The sequence below is a fragment of the Candoia aspera genome, chromosome 2 (genome assembly GCF_035149785.1).
Source record: "Candoia aspera isolate rCanAsp1 chromosome 2, rCanAsp1.hap2, whole genome shotgun sequence".
Lineage (NCBI taxonomy): Eukaryota > Metazoa > Chordata > Lepidosauria > Squamata > Boidae > Candoia > Candoia aspera.
The window spans coordinates 212,622,876-212,650,421 of NC_086154.1; the positions used below are offsets into that span (position 1 = coordinate 212,622,876).

General features: G+C 41.9%; 1 protein-coding gene across 2 annotated transcripts in view; it reads right to left on the reverse strand.

Moving 5' to 3' along the window:
• Positions 1-4,915: 4,915 nt before the first annotated feature.
• PRR16 (proline rich 16) overlaps positions 4,916-27,546 on the reverse strand; it is a 154,415-nt gene continuing 131,784 nt past the window's right edge. For both annotated transcript variants that reach the window (XM_063295301.1, XM_063295300.1), the window contains one exon: positions 4,916-7,573. The gene's annotated coding sequence lies outside the window, so the exon portion shown is untranslated. The remainder of the gene's footprint in view (positions 7,574-27,546) is intronic.

The following is a 27,546-nucleotide window of genomic DNA, read 5'->3' on the forward strand; positions in this document are numbered from 1 at the left end:
CATGTGTTACTGTTTGGGAAGGTGCTGCTCTTGTTCTTTTGTACCAGGCACTGATGTAGAGGCTTTGGAATGTCTATTTGGCTTATCTCGCCTGTTCAAGGACATTTTCCCAAAGACCGGCAGGAACCATTAGGAACACCTGCAGGCTGCTGGGACTGGACTCTTACTGATTCTGGGGAGAGGGATTGGAACTGTCTAAGCTTTAATTGTTTGAAAGACCTGCACTTTTGCCATTCTCAGCTTTGCTCTTGAACTTGCATACTATCCAGTAATAAATCAGATATCCATAAGCTTCTTGTGTGAGTCTGGTTGGAAACTTGGGTAGGCGTTCATCACACCTGCTAAGACACGCTGTGACTTGCCCATGAAAACCTCTTCTACATTATTGAAAGCTATACTGACAATCATGTGGAAGACATAGATCTGCAAGCTCTGCTTTTTCATAAGCACAAAAATACACTCATGATCCTAATGTTTCAAACAGTACATTTTAACTTCTTGTTATTTATTTCCTTGCTTGCTTGAGTTATATAGCTGCCCATCTCATTTTTACATGACTCTAGGTGGCCTATTATAAAACAAATAAAAACATAAAGTACATAATAGAAAACAAAAATAAAAACCCATAGCAGCCAGGCATGATCTAACCTACCATCCATACAACTAGGAGATGGGCTTTAAACCATGCCCAGGACCTCAGGCTCAAGCACAAAGCCAGGTTTTCAAGGCCCTACAAAAGGCCAACAGGGATAGGGCCAATATAACCTCAGGGGGGATGATGTTCCAGAGGGCACATACCACGGCAGAGAAGGCTCTCCTTCTGCTCCCTGCCAGGTGATACTCCCTAGCTGACGGTACTCAGAGCATGCCCTTCACGCCAGATTGGATAGGACAGGTAGAAACAACTATGTAGTATGTATGTAGTTATGTAGTAATAATGCACTTTATGGACTAATTATTTTGATTGTTAAAATGCTTTCAAGAAAACCAGAAAATAAAGAGAAAAATCTATTTTCTCTTTATTTTCTGGTTCCTGCATGGCATTTTTTTTTTAATCCATTCAATCATGTCCAATTCTTGGAGACTGCCTGGACAAGGCCCTGCAATTTTCTTTGCAAGGTTTTACAGAAGTGGTTTGCCATTCCCTCCTACCTAGAGCTGAGGGAGAGTGTCTGGCCCAAGGTCACCCAGCTTGGCTTTCTACCTAAGGTGGGACTAGAACTCACGGTCTCCCAGTTTCTAGCCTGATGCCTTAACCACTACACCAAACTGGCTCGCATGGCATTAGTATATAGGTTTAGAATATACAGGTTGAAATAGTATCTGCAATTAAAGATTAACATCAATATAAGCCCTCTAGATAAAAAGCCATTAGTCATTATTTGTGACAATACCTAGAAAAATATCTTTAAAGGGGTTTCACTGATGTTAATCTGATGTTCAATAAAAACAGTTTAACTTGTGTACAGAGGCATTTCCACCATCCTGAATTCTAGGTCTGGTGAAACACAAACTGACATAGAATTTCATAAAATTCTTTGCAGGAATCACTGTGGTTGGCCCTGTTTTCACTGACCTTCCTTCAAAAATGTGCCTTCCTCAGTAGTAGATAAAGAATATAGATAGAATATAGTTTTTCAGTAAAGAATATCATTCTAAGCCTGAAGACTATGAGCTGAATTCATGAGCCACCTGCAGACTAACTACTCGTTCTTTTTGCGGGTGGGATGAAGAAGACAGCAATCTTTGTTGATTCTTTCTTCTACCTGCACATGTTTATGTCATCTGCCTCCCCATCTGTTCTGGTGTATTGGGTAGTTTCCAGAACACTGGATGAGATTGTCTTAACGGCTCCAAAGGGAATCAGTGAAAATTGCTTTTCATCTTTCCTACTGGAGAGAATATTCTGAGTGGAACTCATCTTTAGAAACTCTACCGCTGGCAGAAAAGTTGCTGAACACAGAAGCTCATTTTGTTGCTGTTGCTTTCATGCAAACAATATCAAGATATATGTTTGACCTGTAACTTAGTTTTATTACTAATACAACGATGAACAGCATGTTGCCTTAAATTGTTGTTGCTGCAACTTGCACTATTGAATTGAGTAACATCTGGAGAGCTGCATTCAGTTCATCTCTGAAGTTAACAGAATGCAAAGATGTCATCTGTTTAGAATTCTCTGGAACTGGAACAAATAGCCTGTTAGAACTAATACAGTAACCATCGATATGAATTTGCATGACATGGCTTTTTTTTTAAGTTACAATGGCAAAGAGTGCACCATTGGAAGACCTGAAAGACCAGGTAAGGGACAGATTGTCATGGAAAATGGATTACTGCAACACACACTGCATGGGGCTGCCTTGGAGAGTGTTTGAAGCTTCAGCTGGTGCAAAATGCAGCAGCGCAGGCAGTTATGGGTTGCTCAGCACATGTGACACCTCTGCCCCATAAGCTGCATTGCCTACCAGTATACTTCCAGTGCAATTTAAGGTGCTGGTTTAAAGTGCTTCATGGCTTAGGGCCGGGTTACTTACAGGACCATCTCTCCCCAGTGGTCTCTACCTATCCTGTTAGAGCTGGCAGGAGAGGCATGCTCTGTGTCCCATCTGCAAGAGAGTGTCATCTGTCAGGACCCAGGAGGAGATCATTTTCTGCCATTCTGCCCGCCCTCCGGAACAGCATTCCCCCCAGAAATTAAACTTTCCCAGACCCTGATGGCCTTTTGCAAGGCACTAAAAACCTGGCTTTGCCATTGAGCCTGGGGCCCTGATAGCATGAGTGAGCCTGTGGCTTGTCTGAGTAGTTGAGAGTCTTCTCAGCTGCAATTTTTATGTTATTTTTGTTGTTTTCAACTCTGGTTTTTATTGTTTTTTATTCTGTTTTAATTGTGAGCTGCCCAGAGTCATGTATATGAGATGGTGGAAATTGTGCTTTGACTCTATTTTCTCCATATTTTTAGAAAGCATTGCAAGGCATGCCACTTTAGTAGGACTTTTTAATGGCTTTTATTACAAATTTGTTTTACTTTTACTTTTACTTTTAATATTTGATATTTTATTACTATTACTTACCTTGAGAATGCTTATCAGATGGAAAGAGAGCAAACATCCAATAAAGAACATGATGTGGCTTTTTGCTTCAGTTATTATCTTGGTAAAAGAAATAGGCAGTGTTGCTTGTTTTAACATAATTACCATCTCACAGTAAAACAACAACAAAAAAGCAGCATACAGAAAAAAATAGGATTCACACTTTTAAGAAAATCTGACCATTTTAATTGCTTGAGATTAGCACTGGACTTAAATCTGTCCTTTTTTAAAAAAAAAATACTATGTGAAAGAAGCTTTCTTTTTTCCTAAAGGCAAGAGTTTCTCCTAAATTCCTTTTGGTGGTGTTTTTATTTATCATTGCAAAATAGATGAGAACATTGTGTGTTTTATTCTACAGCTTATCTTTTCATTCCTTCACAGCCTTTTTAGCTGCCTACCCTTCTTGATTTAACCTTGATTTCTTCCTTTGACTTTTTACTGAGCAATGGGAAAATGGGATGCTATAAATTGCTGAAGAGATGATTGCACCATCTGATAAAACACTCACAATCCCTACTCACTCCATAATGGAGGTAAGTGCAAAATTCCTTTACTATCACCCACAAAAATACAAACAGAATTTTCTATTCCCATGAAATGTATCTCAAAACCAGTATCTTTTGTATCAGGATTAAATTAGTGGAGTGGAATGGGTAAAGAATGTATATACATATTATAGTAATTAAGCTATTTTTATTTTATTGCTGAGCCAATTGTAATGAAATTTCATTTTAATGTATACTTTGGTGTATAGTGAAATGACAATAAAAGTTATTCCATTCTATTCTATTCTATTCTATTCTATTCTATTCTATTCTATTCTATTCTATTCTATTCATTAAATTAGTGGTTAAAAATGCAGAAGAAATTCTTGAAACAACTTCAGATCTAACAGTCAATAATTTGTTATAATTCAGTTAGGGAGCAACAGAGTGCTTCCAGCTAAAAACTTACAGGTAGGATTTTTTATTTATTCAGTGATCCACACTCCCTAGGCCAAGTTGGCCATGCAAAGACCTGTTTATCTTGTAAACGCCACTCATATAATTTATAATCACTTTGCTAAGAAAGAGGCTGAAGCTAGGCTAACTTTAAAGTAATAAGGAGTTTCTTGCACATTACGAGCCTTGTGTGACCATAAGAAGCTGCAGAAGCTGTGAACTGATGTCTGGACCCATTGCTAGTCTAGAATAAATTTAAATAACAAGGGGAGGACAGACTAGCTTAAATAGGTAATGGTGATTGTCTTGTTTTGGATGGAGTTGGATTCAATTAGCAACATCATTAGAACCGTGCAGTAAAAATGGCATGTGCTACTACAGAGTTTTTGTGAAGCCACATTAGTGGATGAATTTATTTGGATGTTTCCTCTTGTATAAAAATTAGTCTTGCAAATGGAAAACCTTCATATCAAAATGATTATTAGATTAAAAACATTATCTAATTTTTTCCAACAAGCAGAAACTTACATATTTGGGGCATGTGATTCAAGCAGATGATGGACAAGCATTTGGCAAGACCGAGGGAAGTAGAAGAAACAGAATACAATGGGTAAGATGGATGGACAGGATCAAGGAGATCCTAGAATGCCCTTGGAACTGATGCAAATTGCCCACATAGCCACCAGGATGGTCAACTAGATGATGCTGTTCAGTAAAGACTATTTCTACTTTCTTAAACTGTATCATATTCTTGTATGCCTAGTACATTCCACTGTTGATTTAAAAATGCGTGGTATCCAAAGATACTTTGAATGCCGTTCATTCTATGTGTGTGTGACTCTGTGTTTTTGTGTGTAAAATTATACACAAAACAGAGAACTCTGGAAAAGGAAAATATATATTTTATTCAAAACAATTCTGGCATAAAAGGAATCTATGAACTAATAACAGAATACTGCACTGAATGAGTACAGCAAGTCTTCCTGTTTGCAAATTATATTTAACAATCTTACCCAATTTCTCACTGTCTGATATCCCAAATTGTATCTCATTCAACAATGACATGTTATCAGAACTGTAAGTTACAGCTTGGAAATAAATCCCTGCTAAGCAAGAATTACATGGTATCATGTGTCATGTTTAAGTATCAGACCACACTGAAAGTTATTTTCTAAAACTAAAACCAGATATACAACATAGAACTGCATTGCCACACAGAGTTTTACATTCTATTTTTGCAGTAAGTGGACTTTTGTTAGAATTTAGGGATTCTCAGATATCATGCTTTTGTTTTGTTTTGCATTTTTGAAAAGAACACTGTGATGAAAATAAATATTCAAGGCTTAAAAATGGTATCTGAAGAAACAGAGAGAATCACTTTTTTTGGATCCCAATTTAACTTTTAGGGAAATTGACTTGATATTAGAATTTTCGGTGCCAAATGAAAGGGCTGCGTTGATCAGAATAACTTGACTTTCACATGTCTCTCTCTTCCAGTGAAGAAAAATGGCAATTGTAATGATGCCTGAAATCCATTTAAGATTTATAAGATTTGAAGTTAAAAAAATAAAATACATTCAATGCAATGCAATGATTTAATTCTTTTCATGAAAATAATATGCAAGTCAGGGACCAAATCCAGCCCTTCATTTATAAGTGAAAGTGTAGGTATGATACTGCATACTGGTCCCATACCAATCTGTTTTTTGATTAGAGAAAAGGAACAGAATGAGATCTTCTTGGGAAGGAGAAAGAGTGGGGACAGATCAGCCTACAACGGAAAGGGAACAATTTATATGACCCAGGAAAATTCAAAGCTGAAGTGACCCTTTTTATATTTCCCTTGACAGCACATGCATGCCCCAAAAGGGTGGAGTTTGCAGCACCTTGCTGCTTTGGTCATTTTGATAAAAGCAGGACATTTCTGTGGATGCCCATGGATATATCCATTATCTTCCAGCTCCATCCAAAATGCCACACAATCCTGCAAACTGGACCACCTGCACACAAAGGCTATCCTAGCTAACTAAAGGCCTGATTAGAAAACACTGGAAGAGTGATTTTATGGATGTCTCCTGTTACAGCTCTGCAGTGTAACATATGCAGAGATCAGGTGCTGGAGCATGTCTTGTGTTATGTACATGTAGCTTCATTTTAAACTATAGGCAACATAATTAACCGTATCTAAGACTCCCCAACAAACTATGCTAACTAATTACTTTCTTGGAATAGTAAAAATAACCTATGTATTGAAAGTAAAGATTAAAATACAGACTTTCTTACTTTCCATATGTATTTACCAGTAGAAATATACTTTATAATTCTACAAACAACATTTTATATTAAAGCTTTCAGTCTGCAAATCATTCTGATTTTAGCATGGCAAAATCTATGTTTTGGTTCTTGTCTTTATACTTCCCTTTTTGGTGAGAGAGAGAATAATAGTTGCGTAATGAAAATCAGCAAAAATAAGTAAATGCAAATGATAAACACATTTATTTAGAAAAATAAACTGAAAATGCCTATTTATCTGATACATTTTCCATGAAGAACAGATCTTTAGCTATAAAAATGTCATGTGTCAAATACGTAATACAAATATGTTTTTCCCCCTCTTTATAGTAATTGGGAGGTTACTGTCGGTATTCATTAGGAACATACCAGTTGTCTCGGTCAATTTCTTTGTTGTTACACTGATACAAAAATGTATTAAAATTAGATTGATTCTAAAATCCATGTTAGCTTGTTGATGCTTTCTTGTTATCATTATTGTTATCTCAGTTCTAAGGAGCAACTATTTTCTTTTTGAAAGATTCCAGCTGCAAAGTGATGGAGGGACATTATGTTTTCTTCACTTTTGTAGACAAATTTAATTTCTTTTGCTCTCAAGCCCTCAACATACATCTTCTTGTCGGCTAAAATTTCATGTGGCCATCTGTGCAAATGATGGCTTACATCATTCCCCTGAATGAAAATGACAGTGCAAATATTAGAAGTGCATTGAGATGCATGCTGTAACAGTTGAATTGTTTCAGCAGAGGACAGGAAACAACCTTTTTCCAAGCATTTTAGCATCCACTGTCTCTCTTCTATGGCTTTGAATTTGCACAGGAGACAATAATAGCCTTCTCTTCCACCCAAAATGCATTGGCATCGCCTGATCCATTTAAGTGCTTCCAACTTTCATTTTGCTACATCTGTTTCACACATTTGGCTGGATCACAGGAATGCTGTTCGGCGACTGTTGTTTCTGCAATGGTCATAAAAGTAACTGACTTTTGTTTCTTCTGTCAGAGTGCATGGTGCTTAAGGCTGTGGCTTTTGTCAGGACTCAGGTCATAGCTGTTGAATGAGGCCGGTGGATTAATGCAGATGGCACCGGTCATCAGTTGTGCTCAGGCTCAAGGGTGTTCATGCTCTAAGAAGAGTCCCTGTTGTTAGAATTTAGTACTGCCTGAAAGAGGTTGCACTGTCGAATCTGTCATGGGAGAACTGGTTATCGTGTAGTCAAATATTAAGATACCTTCCAGCCTGAAGGAGCTGCAACAGAGAAAAGAGGAAGAAAACAAGTTACCAAATAAACATAGGTATGTAAAAGAGTAGCTTATGATCAATTACATTCCTTTTCCTTTAGAAAATTGCTGCTCGTGTTGCTCAGAAAGAATGCAAAAACTACTTGGAATTCTTTGAATCATCTCTGTGGCAGTTCTCAACGCATGTAATAGTAGCTTTATTCTCAGTGGCTTTAGCACAGTAGCCCGGACCTAAGAGAATGGGTAGAAATCTTGAAATGAGTAAGGGAAGATCAAACTTGCGTCTCATTCCATATCCTTGAATCACCGAGGCCTTAAGGGCATGCCTTTATATTGTGGATATAAATTAAATAGTTACTATTCGTTTCTGAGGAGAAAAATGGTACTAAACTGCAGAATTTAATTTCAAATAAATTAGAAGCTTAATGCTAACTCAGAATCTTGGCTTTATTAGTAAATAATACAGTACAGGTAGTCCTCATTTAGCAACCACAACTGGGACTGGCAACTCAGTCGTTAAGCGAAGCAATTGCTAAGTCAAATCATGACTGTGCTTATCATCTTACTTCAGCTGTCCTTTGTTTTTCAGACCTGCAAAGGTCGTAAATCTGAGGACTGGTTGTAAAGTTACTTTTTCATCACTGTTGTAACTGCAAATGGTGGCTAAATGAGGTAGTCACTACACAAGGACTACCATCTCCAGCGAAGTCCACCGTCACACCAGTTTATTGCAAGCAAAAATCTAAAAATATTTTAGGTTTTCACAATGCAGTTTTACATGCCACTAATCAAAAGCAAATCCCATTGACTCTCAGGACAGACATAGGTGCTTGTTCTTCTGTTCCTTTCTCTCATGACTTTCTCCACAACGCTTAGGATAATAGGAGCAAGCTTAGGGGAAAGTCTCTTATTAATGTTTGCTTATTTTTTAAGAAAAGGTATGTCTCTATGAGCAATTAAACTTTTGCATTAATTTAAACTGTGACATATAGTTTCCTCACTTTATTGGAAATGGCCAACTGTGGACCAATAACTTTGCAAAGATAAAAATTTAAAACTTCTTCATGAAACATTTTTAGGGTTTTTTGTATGATACACACCACTGCTGAAAGCTAGAGCATTATTAAGTTATGTTCAATGGCAGTGATAAAATACTAAATATCATTTGAATGCACCCATGAAATTACCTGAGAATGTTTCACATGATCTCCAGACACTGAAAAAAATTCCTTAGATTTAAAATAATTCTTAAGTCTGTGTAAAGGAAGAACAGCTTCAGCACAGCAGAAAAGTCAACCCTTATTTTAAACTAGGCCCAACTCCTATGTCTAATATAACTCTATTATATTGTTAATATAAATATTTGAAAAATATTTATATTAAATAATACATCTTAGTAGGTTACTCTTTCCTTTCAGTCTGTTTCTATGATAATGCTTGTCATCACATGTTGCAAGAAAGGGTATGACTTACTGAGAAAGTATAGTCTACATATTCAGCTGACTCTTTGGAACAATTATGATCATTGATACTCAATGGAAGATCACCAAGTCTAACATTCAGGCAATAGGAAAGAAAAATAATGTTTCCAATATTCTGTAAGGAACATAAGGCTAAATCTCTCTCTCCCCCCCACTCTCCCCCCCCTCTCACACACAGACACACACACTCCACACACACACACACACACACACACTACAAAGTGAATACAATACATTTTTCAAAAAATTCAGCAAGACAGGACCAATAAGCTAGGGCTACCATATCTGAGCAGCAGAAATCCAGAAAACCGCTAAATGGCAATAAAATGATACAGATGCTACAGACTCTAACTCTGGATTTTTGCAGTCCAGATCTGCAAAAATCTTATGTCTCACTTGGGTGCCTTCTGTAGGAATCTCCTTGAACATTTTTCCTGATCCAGCACAGCTATTCTTATTCATGATTTTGATTAAGTTACACTGGGGATTTATTTCTAATACAAGAGTTGCTGGGACTCAGTCCTTTCCAGAGGTCAAATTTCTCTGATCTTTGCTACTTTGCTTCTTAATTAAGTGGGCCAGTACAACTTAAAACCCTTCAAAACACAAATGTCCCATTTGTGTTATATAGCAGCCCATCAGGCTTCTGTGAGCAGGACTGCAAAACTGAGTAACCTAACCACCTAACCAAACAACTGAGTAACCTAACAACACAAAATTCAAAGTTTCAGCTTAGAATGTTACATGTTGTACATGCTTTTTCCAGACTGAAGTTGGCAAGACATGGTCACTGAATGTCAATAAAAATGTATACCTGACCATCATGTATTCCAAGGGCTGGGACCTACCCTACCCTAAGTCAAGTGCTCTAGACCTAAACAGGTAAAAGTGGTACCCACACATCTGGCACATTCTGATGCCTCACTATTGAGAACAATGTATGCTTCAACTTACTGGGGGTGAGTTCATAATATTCTGTATCTGTTTGATTCTAATACTTGCCATATGGTATTTGCTGCTTACATTTCTCTTCATTCTGCCTTCTAATAGCCATTGTGATGTACTGTACATTTATAGTTCAAATCCTTGTTTAGCCAAGGAATGGTCTTCATATCAAAAGCCTGTGATTGCCCATTTTGTGGGGCAAAACTTTTGCCAGTCTTTTCAATTTTTAGAAAGGATTAAGGGGAAAAATGGGTATCTTAAACTCTGAAGCGTTGCCCATTCTAGCAATATCATGACATCACTGGCCATTCCTGCTTTGTTCCACAGAGTCTCCCAAAAAACAGGTGAAAAAAAGTGCAGCTCCATCAGAAAGTTATCTTATCCTACTTACTTCTATCTACTTAGAATCTTCTAATATCCAAGAATACAATTCAGAAACGAAGGATGGATGGATAAAAAAAGTCAAACATTTTAGTATCAGACAGCTCTGATACTTCCTATTAGTTTTAAATAGCTGCTGAAAGTTCTAACTCCCTAGCAACAGGATTTTAAAGTGTGTTCTTTACAGCTCACTGAATATCATCAATAATGAATATTTGGCAATTGGATCTTAGTTAAAGAATTTGTTGATGCAGGGAGCCAAAAACAAATCCATAGCACTTCCTCAAAGCTATTTTGGTTGTTCTTCTCTATCAAAAGTGTAACTAGAAATATTTATTTTCAATAAAGCAAGGTCTTCGAGTTTCCCTGCAAGACAGATTTTTAGAATATAGAAATCTATTGATATTTTTTAATAATTGTTTTTATCTAGTTGTTAAACTGAATAATAAGGGACGCGGTGGCGCTGCGGGTTAAACCGCTGAGCTGCCGATCGGAAGGTCGGCGGTTCGAAACCGCGCAGCGGGGTGAGCTCCCGTTGTTAATCCCAGCTCCTGCTCACCTAGCAGTTCGAAAACATGCAAATGTGAGTAGATCAATAGGTACCGCTTCGGCGGGAAGGTAATGGCATTCCGAGTTGTCATGCTGGCCACATGACCCGGAAGTGTCTATGACAACGCCGGCTCCAAGGCTTAGAAACGGAGAAGAGCACCGCCCCCTAGAGTCGGATTCGACTGGACTTTACGTCGAGGGAAACCTTTACCTTTACCTAAACTGAATAATACAGAATAAATACAGTATCTGATAACTGTAAAATCATTATGCCCTATACTCTTAAATGGATAGATTTAGATTTCAATGTAAGAGGGATTTTAATTAATTTACTGTGACACTGCAAGTATCTTAAAGTAAGTTTCAAAAGTCAGTTGAATGGACCTCCAGGAAACACAATTTCTGCTATTTCCCCCGTAAAGCAACTGAATAGATTAAAATTACATATGTAAGATCATCAACATTTCAGAATGTCTATAATGTGCTTTAATTTCTGATGGGTTTCTTTCCACAGTGGGAAAATCCAATAATAATACATGTCCTTTTCATGAAAGCTGTATTTTTTATTTTGCATGTGCTTTTAAGCAAACAGAGAGAAAAATGAAAAAAAGGACTGCATAATGAAAAGGAATGAAGAGAAAATAGATTAGAACAATGCATGTATCTGTATAATAGAAATAGGCCTACAACGATGAAATAAAAGTGAAGAGATAACAAACTTCATACACAAATTTTGAGAGAAAAAATGTGCTAAATGTTTGGAACAAAATTGATCCTAAACAAATATATATGACACATGCAAATAAACTTAAGCCATATGTTATTATCCAGCATTCTTACATTCATTGTTATCATTAGGCTTAGAAGAATCTAACTGTGAATAAGGGTGGGTTGCAAACGTAAGCCTTCCAACTAAATGTGCATGATGGCTGAAACATACCTAATTGATTTCATAAAATACTTGCAGTTATAGGAATATGGAAAGTTGTCTCATATCATTGATGCTTAGAGTCCATATAATAGACAGTGACTAGGTGAATCTCTCCAGGATTTTATGCAGGTGTTTTTCCAGCCTTATCTGAAGATAACACTGAAATAAGGACTAGTTTTTCAGCATGCGATTTCCTAGGGTAGGAAAACCATGCTACTTACTCCCCATCAGTAAAGGATATGAAATATCCATCTAGTTTTCATATCTATGAACAATCCATGTAAGACATCTGCAAATTTATCATTAACTTGTAAATGTGACAGCTTTTTAGTTTCCTTTGTTTCCTTCTATTACCCTCCTCCCCCTTACAATTAACACTTTCAGAAGCCTCTGTCCATTCTACATTTCCAGTTTTACATATTTTTCCAATTTCTCAAAATAATTATCTTGATAATTCTCTATGCCCGATATACCCATAGTTCCTCAAAAGTAGTTAAATCCCCCATTTTTGGAGCATAATTCAACATACCTATTTATAATTAAGAGTTTTCTTCACAAAAGTACTTATATATTTTAAAATACTGTTTCAAAACAATTCCAGGAGCACACAAGACCAAATCATTTGAGTCCATAACCCGTTAAATTTTTAAAATCATGACTAAAGAAATCTGAGGTTCATCTTTTCAAATGCATCCCTCATTCCAATAACTTGAAATAGAACCTTTTGATGAACCAATTTCAGTCTTAAGTCTGATGATACTATTTAACGTTCTGTAAAACAAGTTACCATTGGTGTTCCATTACTCCTGTTTTTCCTTCTTGGACTATTGGGTCTTTGGGTTGCTTAATACGTTTTGAAGAGTTTTAGTTGGTTAATGTGCTACGGTGATGCCATGTAGTTGTAACAGTCTGTTGGTGGTTTCTGAGATGTTTCTGATGTATGGCAGTGTTATCCTTTTCATAGCTTCTGTTGGTTGGGTTGTAGTGGGTTGGGTGGTGAGGCACTTTTTGATGAAGTTGAGCGGGTATCCATTTTGCTGGAAGATGCTGTACAGATGATCTGTTTCTTTTTTCTGGTGTTCTGGGTTGCTGCAGTGTGTAAGTGCTCGTCTGAATAATGTTCTTACACAGCTTCTCTTGTGGGAGGTTGGATTGTTACTTTGGAGCACTTGGTTGGTGTGGGTAGCTTTCCTGCAGACCAACTAAAACTCTTCAAAACATATTAAGTAACCCAAAAGACCCAATAGCCCAAGAAGAAAAAACAGGAGTTATTTACAACATACAGTGCAAAGACTGTAACAGCCACTATGTAGGACAGACAGGCAGAAGACTAGCAGAACGCATCCACAAACACCAACTAGCAGTCAGAAGACATGATGAGAACTCCTTAATCTCACAACACATGGACAGACTGAACCATAGTTTCAACTGGGAAACTGTGAGTATCCTAAACCAAGACAAATCCAAAAATGCCAGAGAATTCCTGGAAGCCTGGCACTCAGACAAAGCAGCCATCAACAGACATATAGAGGTAATCAACATTTACATACCATTCAAAAGAGTCAATAGAAAAGCCAAAAGACCAGTACACTCCCTTGCTGGCAATCAACACCCAGATATGCAAAAATCAACACTAGGATTAACACCAGATGAACAATCAAACAGCACAATACACCTTAATCAAGGAACTATTAACTCAGTCAATCAACCAAACAGCAAATAACAGCCCAATCAACTCCGAAGGAGAGAACAACACCCCCACCAACACAAGCAGGGCAAGCCACTGTATATAAACTGAGAGCAAGGCCCACTCCCTGTTCACACTGAAGATGTTGCCTAGTCTGGCAATGAAACATCTGCAAGAAAACTACAAGGGTCAGAGAGCACCAAGGACTCCACAGTTCAACCCTGAGCTACAAATATTCGCTTCGATTAGTGTGTGTGTGTGTGTGTGTGTGTGTATATCTCCCTTAAAATTAAATTCAATGAGGATGTGAAAATTCTGTGTCAAAAAGGTATAAATGTATACATTTTATTTGTATAAAGAATATTAAAACAAGCAAGTCTGTGTCATTCCCAAACATTCATCATTAGATTAAAAAGGGTTTCGATTTTTTAAAAATGCAAGTAAATTGCATTCTTATTATTTATTTATTTTTGCTTAATAATGTTAAAGTTTGCTCCATTTATGGAAGATAACATTTCCTTCTTAATAGTTATTGGTAAAGTCAAGTCTCGTTTAAACTGAACTTAACTCCTGGTGACATCAAGGACATGCCAAGTAGTTTTCTTGGTAGCATATGAATGTGGTTTGGCATGTGTTGTTCCAAGATATTTTAAAAACTTTGGAGTCTAGCTTACAGCTCTGGAGGCCTTCTATCCAAGTCCTAACTAGGGGTGAATCTACTTGGCTTCCAAACACAGCCAAACCAGACACGTCTTACTACCTGCTGAGACAATAGTTGTTATGCTCCATGGAGATGTGGCCAACTCCTGGTGACTCTGTAGATACAACTTGCCAAGCCATCCTGTCTCTTGTCACATTACACAATTGTTGCAGGTACATTTCTGTGACTTCGGTACTCTGCCTATCCACCTCACTCACTGTCAGTCTTGTCTTCTCCTTCTGTCCACCTTGCCCAGTATTACCATCTTGTTCATAGACGCCATGAGCCATCATGATGTCCAAAATATAATACTTTTTGTTTCATGATCCTTGCTTCCAATGTGTGTTTGATTTGCTCTAGTACTGAGCAATTAGTTCTCCTGGCTATCTAAGGTTACTACTAAATGCATCAGCTTGACTATAGATGTTCTGCTTTTATTCACAATTATATGTGAATCTCTAAATCCATGCCCAATATTGAGTGAGATTGGGCATTCTTCAGTAAACCATGTGTTACAATAACTCTAAATGATTGACAATATAATGCAATGTCCTAAATAATAATAATAATAATAATAATAATAATAATAATAATAATAATAATAATAAAATCTATATCCCTGAGAGCCTCTTAGAAAAATCTTTTTATTCCTTCTACATCAAAACTGCAAAACTGCTTGTATAGAGTACAAAAATTTGATCTGGAGAATAGGAACACATAGGACCGTCTGCTATTTTTACAATCCCAGGATGATTAGAAAAGGAATAAATCAGAAGAGGCTTCAGCAAGAAGAGTGTCATGAGCGCTGATGGTGAGCAGGAGGGGGCCCCTATCCAGGGGGGAAAACGCATGCGTAGTAGCGAGAATTTGAGCTGTCATTCAAAGAGACACAGAACAGATCCGCCTTGACTTTTGGGGTTTATCTGTATGGGTTTTCTCACACTTCAGTTTGTTAGGATTTTCTGTCTACTGTAGCAGTAATAAAACACTAGAGACCTATTCCTCATCTCAGCGTGGTTCCTGCTTATCAGGACATCAATCCTAACAAACTCCTACTCCCATTGAAAGAGGGAGAAAAGAAAAGAAAAAAAATTGGGGGGGGGGAAATGTCTTCGGAAAACCAGGAAATTCGTCAAGCCATTCAACAACTGGCAGCAGCCTTGCAACAACACCAGCAACAAGTAGATCTCCAGGTCAACACATTACAAGCGGCTATGCTACAGCAGTTACAACAACCAGCTCCGATCATCCCACAACCGGTGCCAGCAGCAGCAGCAGCAGCTCCGCCAGTAGTCTTGAGATCCCAGGGCAGTTTACCAGAGAAGTTTGGAGGAGAAGCAGGACAGTTGAGAACCTTTCTCACACAGTGCACAATGTTTTTCGACAGCAGACCGGCAGAGTTCCCAACAGACCGAACCAGAGTCACTTTTATTTTAAGTCTGCTAAAGGGTCCAGCAGCCAAATGGGCTATTCCCATGGTGGAGAACAACAACCCAATTCTCGATAACTACCAGAATTTTCTGGCAGGGTTCCGAGCACACTTTGATGACCCGATCAGAGAGGTCACTGCCAGCCAGGAAATTCAGAAGCTCAAGCAAGGCAACAAGAGGGTGGGAATTTACATTGCTGATTTCAAGCTGTTAGCAGGAGATCTGGAGTGGAATGAGAGTGCTTTGAAAGACCAATTCAAACAGGGGCTGGATGAAGAAATGAAAAAAGAATTGGTGCACCAGGGAACACCAGCTACCCTAAAAGCCTATCTTATCAGGTTTATATCAGCTGTCTGTGGTCACAGACGCCAGGCTAGAAGAGCTCAGACAGATGGAGCCGGGGAGAGGCAGGGGCCTCAGGACGCTTCCAGGATTTCCAGCTCTCTTTGCAGCATCTCTCTACTCAGGACCAGAGGAGCCGATGCAGATTGAGGCAAGCAGGAGCCTTATTTCCAAGGCTGAGAGACAGAGAAGGAGAGAGAGAGCCCTCTGTTTCTACTGTGGAGCCCGGGGCATATGGTGAGAGCTTGCCCAGCGAGAAACCAAGCAAATTCTGTAACAGCCCCAGGGCAAGCAGCAGAACCAAGAGCCACCTCCGCCTCTACTTCCAACCAGGGAAACTCCGTTGGTCTCCCTCCACAGAGCTCAGCAGAGAGACCATCAATCAATTAAGAAGGGCTCATTCTGAGGATTCCAGGCAATCCTTTTTCTACTTACCAGTAGAAAACCCATAGCACCATGTCAAGTTAGAGGCTCTTGTGGATTCCGGAGCTTCCACCAATTTTATTGATGTACAAACAGTACAAGACCTGAACATCCTGACCATGGAATTGCCACGTCCCATAGAAGTTGAGACCATTGATGGCCAGCCCCTCAAGGCAGGACCGATTTGAAGTTTCACAGAACCTTTGCAACTAACAATGGGAGACCACACTGAGTGGATCCAACTTTATGTAACTGTATCACTTAATGTACCTATAATCCTGCGCATACCTTGGCTGAAGCTCCACAACCCACTGTTGGACTGGACTACGGGAGCAGTCTCCTTCCCAGCTAAGGAATGCCAGCATCACAAGATTCAAGTCACCCTTCTCTCTCCAGCAACCAATGCAGTCATCAAAGCGGGGGGGGGGGGGGTGCAGTCGCCAGCCAAGTATGCAGATTTCGCAGACATTTTCAGCGAACAAGAGGCCACAGCACTACCCCCCCCTATAGGGACTGTGACTGTACTACTGAGTTGATACCAGGAGCCAAGATTCCAGCAAGGAAACAATATCCCATGTCCCCCAAGAAACTAGCCACCTTGAAAGATTACTTGGATACTAATCTCCAAAAGGGTTTCATCCGACCTTCTACTTCTCCAGCATCTGCTCCTACATTCTTCGTACCAAAGAAGCCTGACCCATTGGCACTGGCAGCTCAGGGGACACCCTTGAGAGTTGTTTATGATTTCAGCTCCCTCAATAAGGTCACGGTCAGGGAAAATTACCCACTTCCCTTAATAGCTGACCAGCTGGATCGCTTACAGAAAGCACACATTTTTACTGAGGGGTTGGACCTCAGGAATGCGTACAGTCTGATCCGGATGAAAGAGGGACATGAATATCTGACTGCCTTTGATACCAGGTATGGAAAATTTTAGTACCTTGTGGTCCATTTTGGATTAGCGAATGTGGCCACCATATTTTCCTGATTTATGAATCAAATTTTCTCTGATTTACTAGATAAGTATCTGGTCATTTATCTAGGTGACTTATTAATATTCTCTGAGGATGCCACAACCCATGTAACCCATGTATGTAATGTCTTACAAAGACTGAGAGAGAACAAGCTGTTTGCCAAGCTAGAGAAGTGTGCCTTCAATTTAACGGAATTACATTTCCTGGGCTATAGAATATCAACAGAAGGCATATCCGTGGATCCTTCAAAAGTCCAGGCAATTCTCTCCTGGCAACCTCCCCAAAATGTGAAAGAGGTACAAAAATTCCTAGGATTCTCCAATTTTTATCGAAAACTTATAAATAAATTTAGTGACAGGGCCAAACCCCTCACACAGCGTTTGAAGAAAGGATCAAAATTCATTTGGGGGGAGAGGGAGCACACAGCCTTCCAAGAATTTAAGCAACTCTTTGCATCCCAGCTGCTTTTAAAGCATCCTGATCCCACAAAGCAATTCATAACGCATTCAGATGCTTCAGATTTTGCTATCGCTGCTGTTTTATTGCAATATACTGACAAAGAAAGGAAGACACTGCTTCCTTGTGCATTTTTCTCTTGCACACTCTTGCCGGCAGAGAGAAACTATGATGCTTTTAACAAGGAGTTGCTGGAAATTAAAGCAGCATTTCAAGAGTGGAGGCATTGGCTAGAGGGTGCGACCTTTCCTGTGAAGGTTTGCACTGATCACAAGAATTTACAGCTTCTACAAAACACCAGATCGCTCACCCCACGCCAAATCAGATGGAGCCAGTTTTTCTCCCGTTTCAATTTTGTTATTTCTTATGTTCCTGGGGCGCAGAACTGTTTGGCAGATGCCTTGTCTCGATCCATTCAGGCAACCCCCGCTACTCACCAGGAGATCCAGGCTACTATATTACAACCTCACAACTTTGATCAGTCTATGAGGGGGAACCAGACAGAGATTTTAGCAGCAGGCAGACAAGCAGAGGACTTCTTTGCAAGGGTCAAATTTCAGCAGCAACAGGACCCATATGCCAGGGCCAGGATGGATGACCTCCAGAGGGGTCTACAAGACACCGCATCCCCATTTAATGTGGAAGCAGGAGTCCTCTGGCATAGTGGGCGATTATACATTCCCTCCTCATTGAGGGAAGAAGTACTGAGACTTTGCCATGACCATCAAGTGGCAGGCCACGGAGGTGTTTTCAAAACTCTCCATAGAGCTCTGAAAGACTACTGGTGGCCTAAGATGACTGCAGACATAAAGGGTTACGTAGCTTCTTGTCATACCTGTAGACAAGCCAAGCCTCTTCCAGAGAAGCCTACAGGACTCTTGCAACCCCTACCCACCCCCAGTGGTCCTTGGGATACAGTTTCCATGGATTTCATCACTAGTGGTGGTGGACCTTTTCACTAAAATGGCACATTTTATTCCTTGCAAGGGCCTCCCATCTGCGCAAGCCACAGCGCAGTTGTTTATAGACCATGTTTTTAGATATAGAGGCATGATAAATCACTTGGTGAGTGACAGAGGCCCTCAGTTCACTTCCAGTTTCTGGAGGGCCCTTTTCCAGTCATTAGGGGTCCAGATCCACCTATCATCATTGCATCATCCAGCTAGTAACAGGCAAGCTGAGAAAATTAACCAATGGTTACAGCAGTATCTACACCACTTATCAGCAAGACAATTGGCCAGCCCTGCTGCCCATGGCAGAATTTAAGTATAACAACTCTGTGCAGTCCTCTACCAAGATGTCTCCTTTCCAAGCACTCTACGGGGTTAACCCTCAGGTGTTGCCCACCTCCTCCCAGCAGGGAACTGTTCCAGCGGCGGCTGATTTTCTTAAAGAGCAACAAGCCGCACAGGAGTTGTTAAAGGAGCAGCTGAACAGGGCAAAAAATGGTTACAAGAGAGCTGCAGATGCTCACAGACAAGAGGGGCCAGCGATTGCTGTAGGAGACAAACTGTGGCTCTCTACCAAGTTTTTGACCTCTACCAGGCCTTCCAAGAAGTTCGATTCTAAGTTTGTGGGCCCTTTCACTGTGATGCAGCAGATAAATCCAGTGGCTTATTGTTTACAGCTGCCAGCATCCATGAAAGTCCATCCTGTGTTTCACAGAACATTGCTAGCCAAAGACCCTCCCCCAAGTGCCTTATGATCACAAATCCCCCCCCCCACCTCTAGTAATTGTCCCCTGACGGGAGGAGATGGGGAGGGACAAATTAGATAAATAAATAAATAGATAGATAGATAAATTGTGGATGGGGAGGAGGAAAGTCAAGGAAATTCTGGACTCTAGGAGGAGGGATATGTATGTATGTCTTATGTAGCAGCAATAAACACTACACACCTATTCCTCATCTCAGCATGATTTCTGACTGTTAGGACAGAGGGGAAGGGGCATCCAATATTTAATACACTGGAAAGGGTACCCTGAGGAAGAGTGCACATGGGAAAATGCCAGAGATGGGCACACACCAGCGCTGGTTCATCGATTCCATCAGCTTTTCCCTCAGAAACCGAAGCCTCACACTCTCCCAGAGATTCCTCACTTGGCTGAGCAAGCAGAGGAATCCCAAGCAGAGGAGTTCGAAAGTTGGCGACCTCCACCTCTGCCAGAGGCTCTGAGGCCAGAGCGAGAGGAGGAGGGGGAGCTGCAGCCCTCCACCTCCGGTTGCATTTCCCAAGGGGGAGGGGGGAAGAATCTTCTAATTATCTAGATATTTTCCAGAAGCAGCCACCTGGGCCAGAAGCGTTATCAGAACTGGAGAGCAGCAGTGATTCGTCCTTAGAGAAGTTTTCCTTTGAAGAATTTCCATCATTGCCCAGTTCCCATGGGAGCTTGGAGGGGGAGATGGACTCTCATGAGACTTTGGAGGGAGGAGGGAACTCTGGAGAGGAGGGGGCTGAAATGGAATGTGAATCTGGAGGGGAGGGTGATGTCATGAGCACTGATGGTGAGCAGGAGGGGGCCCCTATCCAGGGGGGAAAACACATGCATAGTAGCGAGAATTTGAGCTGTCATTCAAAGAGACACAGAACAGACCCGCCTTGACTTTTAGGGTTTATCTGTATGGGTTTTCTCATGCTTCTTCAGTTTGTTAGGATTTTCTGTCTACTGTAGCAGTAATAAAACACTAGAGACCTATTCCTCATCTCGGCGTGGTTCCTGCTTGTCAGGACAAAGAGAATGACTTTCCTGAGCATACATCAAATTAAAAAACAAAACAAAATCACAACACTGTTTTTTGTGGTAGACAAATTTTATAACACAAATGTTTGCTGCCCTCATTTATTAAATATTATTTGCATGCTCTAAAATACTGATTAAAATAAATTGGGCATATGTATATCTATGTGCAGGGACTTATGCTAGCATATGCTCATTTTAGAGGAATTCAAGTTTTATTAAGTTTTTAACAGCCCTGCTTGACATGCTGCACCAGAGATAGTGACTTGATCAGATCCTTTGGCAGTAGATACATGTCTGTTCAGAATTAAGTCTCACTGGCTGGGTTCACCCATTTAGCTAAATAAAGTCTAGGAAACAGATATCACCACTATCACAATGGCTGGATTCACACAACATGCTAATCAAAATCCAAACAACCCCAGCCACTGGATTAAAAAATATGGCTTTATAAATAAGGTATTTATTTATATCTTACATTTATATGTAAGAGGAGAAACTGAGTGGGTTTTGAATAGAAAGCCTAAGCTTTCTTCTGCCCTAGATCAAAATGAGCCACTGCTCCACATGAAGTCATGAATTCTGACAATGAATCAAAAGCCTCTTTTTATGGGTACCATTAAAGCAACATTCTGTGTTACAGAAACTTTAAGCCAAATGCTTTAAACTGCAGCTGAACAGAAAAGAAAAGAGCATGTTTAATTTTGCCCCTTCTATATTAATCTATCCAGGGCGAAGTGCCAGTAAAGACAAATGTTTGGTGGAAGCCAATAAATGTTGTTTACCTCAAAGCTCAACATTTATCTCTTGGGCCCTGATTTTTGTCAACTGTCTGCCCCACCTCTAAGCTACTCTCCTAGGACACTATGTTTCATCTACAACGTAGTATCTTTTGAGAGTGGATGAAGCACTGACCACTTTCAGCTCGCAATGGGAACCTGTAATGATTGCCTACTCTAATAGACTCAGACTCACAAGCAGGAACTTAATGATATCTGATTTATTAAAGAATAGTATGCAAATACAGAGAAAGCTGAGAATGAGCAAAAGCGTGCCAAATACAAACTAAAAACCCTCGGCTAAAATGTAATCCCTCCCCTCACCCTGCCATTGCAAACTCCCCCCCCCCCCCAGGTGCTGGTAACCGTTTCTGCTGATGTCCTGGGAAAGAAACCTTGAACACACAAGATAACCCAAACACATTCCAATCCAGCTACTAACATATAACAATCCCACGAGATGGAATTCTCCTCCCCTCCCAGACGAAACACGCATCAGCCAAATGACATGCGAAACGTTACGATGTACTGACAACATTGGAATGGTGAACATGACATACCGCCCCCCCAAAAACATTAAGGAGCAGGTTTGAGAGGATAAGCTAGATGAAAGCGGCGAACTAAAAGAGGAGAGTGTACATCACAGGTAGACACCCACTCAGGGTGGGGAAAGTGCTTCCAGCGAATAAGGTACTCCAGAGTGCCACATAGTCGGCGAGAATCAAGGACCTCCTTCACCTCAAAATGTTGTCCGTCAATCATGATCGGAGCAGGAGGTGGGGGTTGTGGATGCCAATGATCTGAGTGGTTGACAGGCTTGAGTAAGCTGCAATGAAAAACAGGATGTAAACGTTTCAGATTGTGTGGCAAATCCAGTCTAAACGTGACAGGGTTAACAACTCCTACAATGGGAAAAGGTCCAACAAACTTAGGAGCTAACTTCTTCGAGGGTTGAGGGGACTTAATGAACTTAGTGGAAAGGTAGACCTTATCACCAACTTTAAAAGCAGGTTGAAGGGCTCGTCACTTATCGGCATGCAGTTTATAGGCAGATTGGGCATCAGCCAACGCCTGTTGAATCACTGGCCACGAATCAGCCAGTTGAGCAGCCCAATAAGAAGCGGAGCAAGGCTGTGTGAAGGGTTGAGGCAACTCAGGAATGGGAACAAAGTCCCGGCCAAAAACAGTATGGAAAGGGGTGTGCCCTGTGCTCTGATGGACTGCGTTGTTATAAGCCACCTCAGCAAAAGGTAGGAGATCAACCCAATTATCCTGCTGATAGTTGACAAATGCCCTCAAAAATTGCTCCAGGGTCGAATTAAGAGCCTCCGTAGATCCGTCAGTCTCTGGATGCGACGCAGTGGACAACGCCTGCTTGGTGCCCACCAGCTTCAAAAATGCCCTCCAAAATTGGGAAGTGAACTGTGTTCCGTGGTCTGTGATCAAGCGGGAGGGGCTCCCGTGAATCCGGTAGATGTGGATTAGAAAAAGGCGGGCCAATTGCTGTGCAGATGGAATAGAAGCACATGGAATGAAATGGGCTTGCTTAGAAAAGTAGTCCTTTACCACCCAAATCACAGTCTTTCTCTGACTAGGAGGCAAATCCACAATGAAATCCATGGAAACCTCCTCCCAAGGACAGGAGGGGCTGGCCACCAGCTGCAGTAGCCCTTGCGGTTTGCCCCCCTTCCGTTTAGACATGGCACAGACAGGACAAGAAGCAACACAACTTTTTACATCATGTCTCAATGTGGGCCACCAAAATTGGCGGTGTACCAGATGCAAGGTTTTGACAAACCCAAAATGACCAGCCACTTTATAATCATGAGACCTAATCAAAATTTCCCTTCGCAAACTGTCAGGGACATAGAGGTGGTTTTGCTTCCAAGCTAAGCCTCTGTCAAATGTAACATTGTCTCTATTCGCTTGCAACCAAATGTCAGATTTCAGCTCTAGCAGGAACTGTTGTTGCAAATGCGAGGGAATTGGCGTCCTTCCCCAAGCCAGTGAAACCAAAGCTGGGGGCAGCTGTGCACGAGTCTGACTGTGTGTGACAGCTTGCAACCCCAATTGGGGTGCTGTCCACACTGTACCCACAACGGCAGATGCCTGGACTGAATCCTGGGGCAGGCAGGAAAGCGCATCAGCCAGGAAGTCTTTCGTGCCCGGAATGAATTTCAACTTAAAGTCAAAGCGACTGAAAAATTGAGCCCAGCGGATCTGCTTAGGACTGAGCTTACGGGGCATGCTGAGCGCTTCCAAATTTTTATGGTCAGTCCAAACCTCAAAAGGACATTTAGCCCCCTCTAAGAGGTGGCACCATGCCTCCAAAGCAGCCTTGACTGCAAAAAGCTTCTTTCTCCCAAACATGCCATCGCCTTTCCGTCTCGGAAAATTTTCGGGACAGATACGCACAGGGCTTCAGGCAGTCATCAGCATCCGCTTGCAGCAAGAGTGCTCCAATTGAGAAATCGGAAGCATCCACTTGAACCACAAAGGGTTTAGTGGGATCAGGGTGTTGAAGAATGGGTTCGGCAGTGGACAGGCTTTTAAGTTTGTCAAAAGCCAACTGGCATTCAGGTGTCCAATTGAGCAATGCCCCCAGGTTCTTTACCTTGCGTGTGTCCCCCAACCCCTTCGTACGTAACAAGTCAGTGAGAGGCAATGCAATTTCTGCGAACCCCTGGATGAAATGGCGGTAATAGTTGGAAAACCCAAGAAAACTTTGGAGCTGTGGGTACACGGGCGCTCCCATCCCAAAATAGCTTGAATCTTCGCAGGATCCATTTCAATGCCCTTGTCAGAGATCCTGTACCCCAGGTAGTCAAGCTGCATCTGATGAAATTCACACTTAGAAAGTTTAGTATAAAGCTCAGCCTTTCTCAGTTTGCTAAGCACCTGTTTCACCAAGCGCTCATGTTCCCCCTCCGTTTCAGTATAAATCAAAACATCATCCAAATAGACCAGTACACCCTTGAACAAATGTTCATGTAACACTTCATTGATCAATTGCATGAACACCCCTGGTGCCCCCGCCAACCCAAAAGGCAAAACTTTGTACTGAAAAGAACCCAGTGGACAATTGAAAGCAGTCTTCCATTCATCCCCCTCCCGTATGCGGATACAGAAATAGGCTTCCCGCAAATCCAGCTTAGAGAAGATTTTCCCCTTAGCCAGATGTGCTAACATGTCTTTTATTAATGGCAGAGACCTCATTTAATCCGCAGGAATCTGTACAAAGTCTCAATGTCCCATCCTTCTTCGCTCGAAACAAGACGGGGGCACCCACTGGCGAATTTGCTGGTTCAATAAAATCCCTGGTCAAGTTTTTGTTCACAAACTCCCTCAACGCTGCCAGTTCCTTTTGCGTCATGGCATAGATTTTTGGTTTGGGCAGTTGGGCGTCGGGGACCAACTCTATTGCACAGTCAGTTTTTCGATGGGGTGGAAGTTGGTCCACTTCTTTCTCACCAAACACATCTGCAAAGCTTTGGTATTGCTCCGGCAAGCCCTCCAGTGGGGTGACAGCGAAATGCGGGGTTGCTGCCGCCGCCCTCCCCACTGCAGCCTCCAGAGCATCGTCCTCCCCAGGGGCTTGATAGAAACCATCCCCAAAAGTCAAAGTCCTGTGCACCCAATTTATATATGGGTTTTGTTGGACCAACCAAGGAATCCCCAGAATGACTAAGGGATGCCCCACAGGCGCCACCACAAACGGCAACCCCTCATGGTGGCTGCCCATTTGTAACACCACCATGCCTGTGAAATGGGTGACTGGTTTGCCCCCTGCCGTAGAACCATCCAGCTGGGTGAAAATCATGGGACGTTGCAGTGGAAAGCTGGGTAACTCCAAAGCAGCCACCACGTCAGGGTGCATCAAGCAACGCGAACACCCTGAATCGATCAATGCCCAAACTTCAACCGTTCTTGTGCGGGAGCCTAACTTCACTTTAACGGTCAGTGTGGGATAGTTGGCACTCATCGAGATATGTTCGCGCCCATCCTCCGCCACCTGCCCACAGGCGCTCTTTAGAGCAGGTGGCTGGCGTTTCCTGCTGGCTGGAGTAGATCGGGCTCCCCCTCGCCCCCGAAGTAAGGAATCTCCTCCACTTCAGTTTCAGCCATGGCTGCCTTCATTTTCCTGGATAGAGAGGGAGATTTCCCTGGACGATCATCGGTCTTTCCCTTCGGGCACGCTGCCGCTCGGTGACCTTCCTTCCCACATCGGAGGCATTGCCCTTTCGCATAGCGGCGCTCCCTCTCCTCCTCCCAGACATGTTGACCGGACTTCCCGTAGGTGCAGCAGTGCAGGAACCCTTGCTGAGCCCAGCGTATCTCATCACCTTCCTGTGAGCGAAGGTCTCATGGGCATGCTCAGCCTTCCCTGCCAGCTGTATCCATTCATACAGGGTATCTGGGTCGTCCCTGCCGAGCGACCACCTCCGTATTCAGACCGTCCTTAAAAAGTTCTATTAATTTGGATTGGGACCAATCCTCAACCTTCCCAGCCAGAGTCTTAAATTCCAGAGCATAGTCTGCCACCGATTGTGGCCCCTGGCACAGCTCCCTCAGCGCCCGTTTTGCTCTTTCTTTAGCTAGCGGGTCTTCAAAGTGTAGTTTCAACGCCCACAGGAATTCTTCGAACTCCTCCAGCTCAGGGGCATCCGATTGACATAACTGCACATACCAATCGGCAGCCCGCCCCTTGAGCTTAGTGGCAATGGCATTAATCTTGGCTCTTTCTGAACGAAAATACTGTTCCCATTCATCCATATAACTCCTTGCATTGGTAAGGAAGAACGATAGCTTAGTTGGATCTCCATCAAATTTAACGGTAAAGTCCTTTACCCCCACTCCGGGCGGTCCCTTCGCCACAGCTGGGCGGTCGGGCTTCCTTTTAGCTCCCAGGGAACTCCGCTCTCGAGGAGGGGACCTTGAAATTCTCACCCTCGGCGCTCTTGCTTCCTCTCTGTGCTGGGTCCTACTCCTTTCCTCCGGGGAAAGTGGGGGCAAAGAAGGAGTCGAATGCCTATTACTAGACTCCTCTCTCCTCCTCTCCCAGGGACCCCAATCCATGGACATTTTCCGAAACATAAATTCTAGTGACTCCAAGTTGGCCTCCACCAGTTTTATACGGTCAGGGGTTTGGGAATCCTCCTTTCCCTCCTGCCTCACCATGGTTGGGGACATCGGGTATCGCTGCTTCCAAGACGTTTTGGACATCCCTGGTAGGGATCCCTGTGTTTCATCCCAGGTGATCAGCTCGCCTGGCGACTCACCGGTCGGTTCAGGGGCTCTTTTACCTCCAACCTCCTCTTCTCCTAGGCTGGAGCTTGACCCCTCTCGAACTTCTGAAAGCTCTTGAGGAGGGACTCTCTCCGTTCTTATCACTGTTGAGTCAGGTTCCCCCTCACTTGATTCCTTGCTTTCCGTGGTTTGGGGATTTGGTTTGCTCATCGCTAGTACTTCTCCCTCACAAAATAAATCTGGAAAGGGGCTAACGGAAAAAAAATTGGATTCTCAGCTTTATGTAATGATTGCCTACTCTAATAGACTCAGACTCACAAGCAGGAACTTAATGATATCTGATTTATTAAAGAATAGTATGCAAATACAGAGAAAGCTGAGAATGAGCAAAAGCGCGCCAAATACAAACTAAAAACCCTCGGCTCAAACGTAATCCCTCCCCTCGCCCTGCCATTGCAAACTCCCCCCCCCCCCCAGGTGCTGGTAACCGTTTCTGCTGATGTCCTGGGAAAGGAACCTTGAACACACGAGATAACCCAAACACATTCCAATCCAGCTGCTAACATACAACAATCCCACGAGATGGAATCCTCCTCCCCTCTCAGACAAAACACGCATCAGCCAAATGACATGCGAAACGATGTACCGGCAACATTGGAACGGTGAACATGACAGAACCCTTCATTCAGCCAAAACCCATTTCAGGCCTACTGTACAATCACTGTTATGACCACATGGTACATCTGCTGGGAGATCAGTGTAGTTTTAGAAGTTTAGAGAACTTTACATATAGTACTCCTTTCATGGGCACTGTAAGAACTGAAGTGATGAGGCAGGAACCAGTGGTTGCAAGGCTAAAGAAAGCTGTTACATATATGCAACCACGGTATGAAAGTAGAAGCTTTGGAGACATTAAGT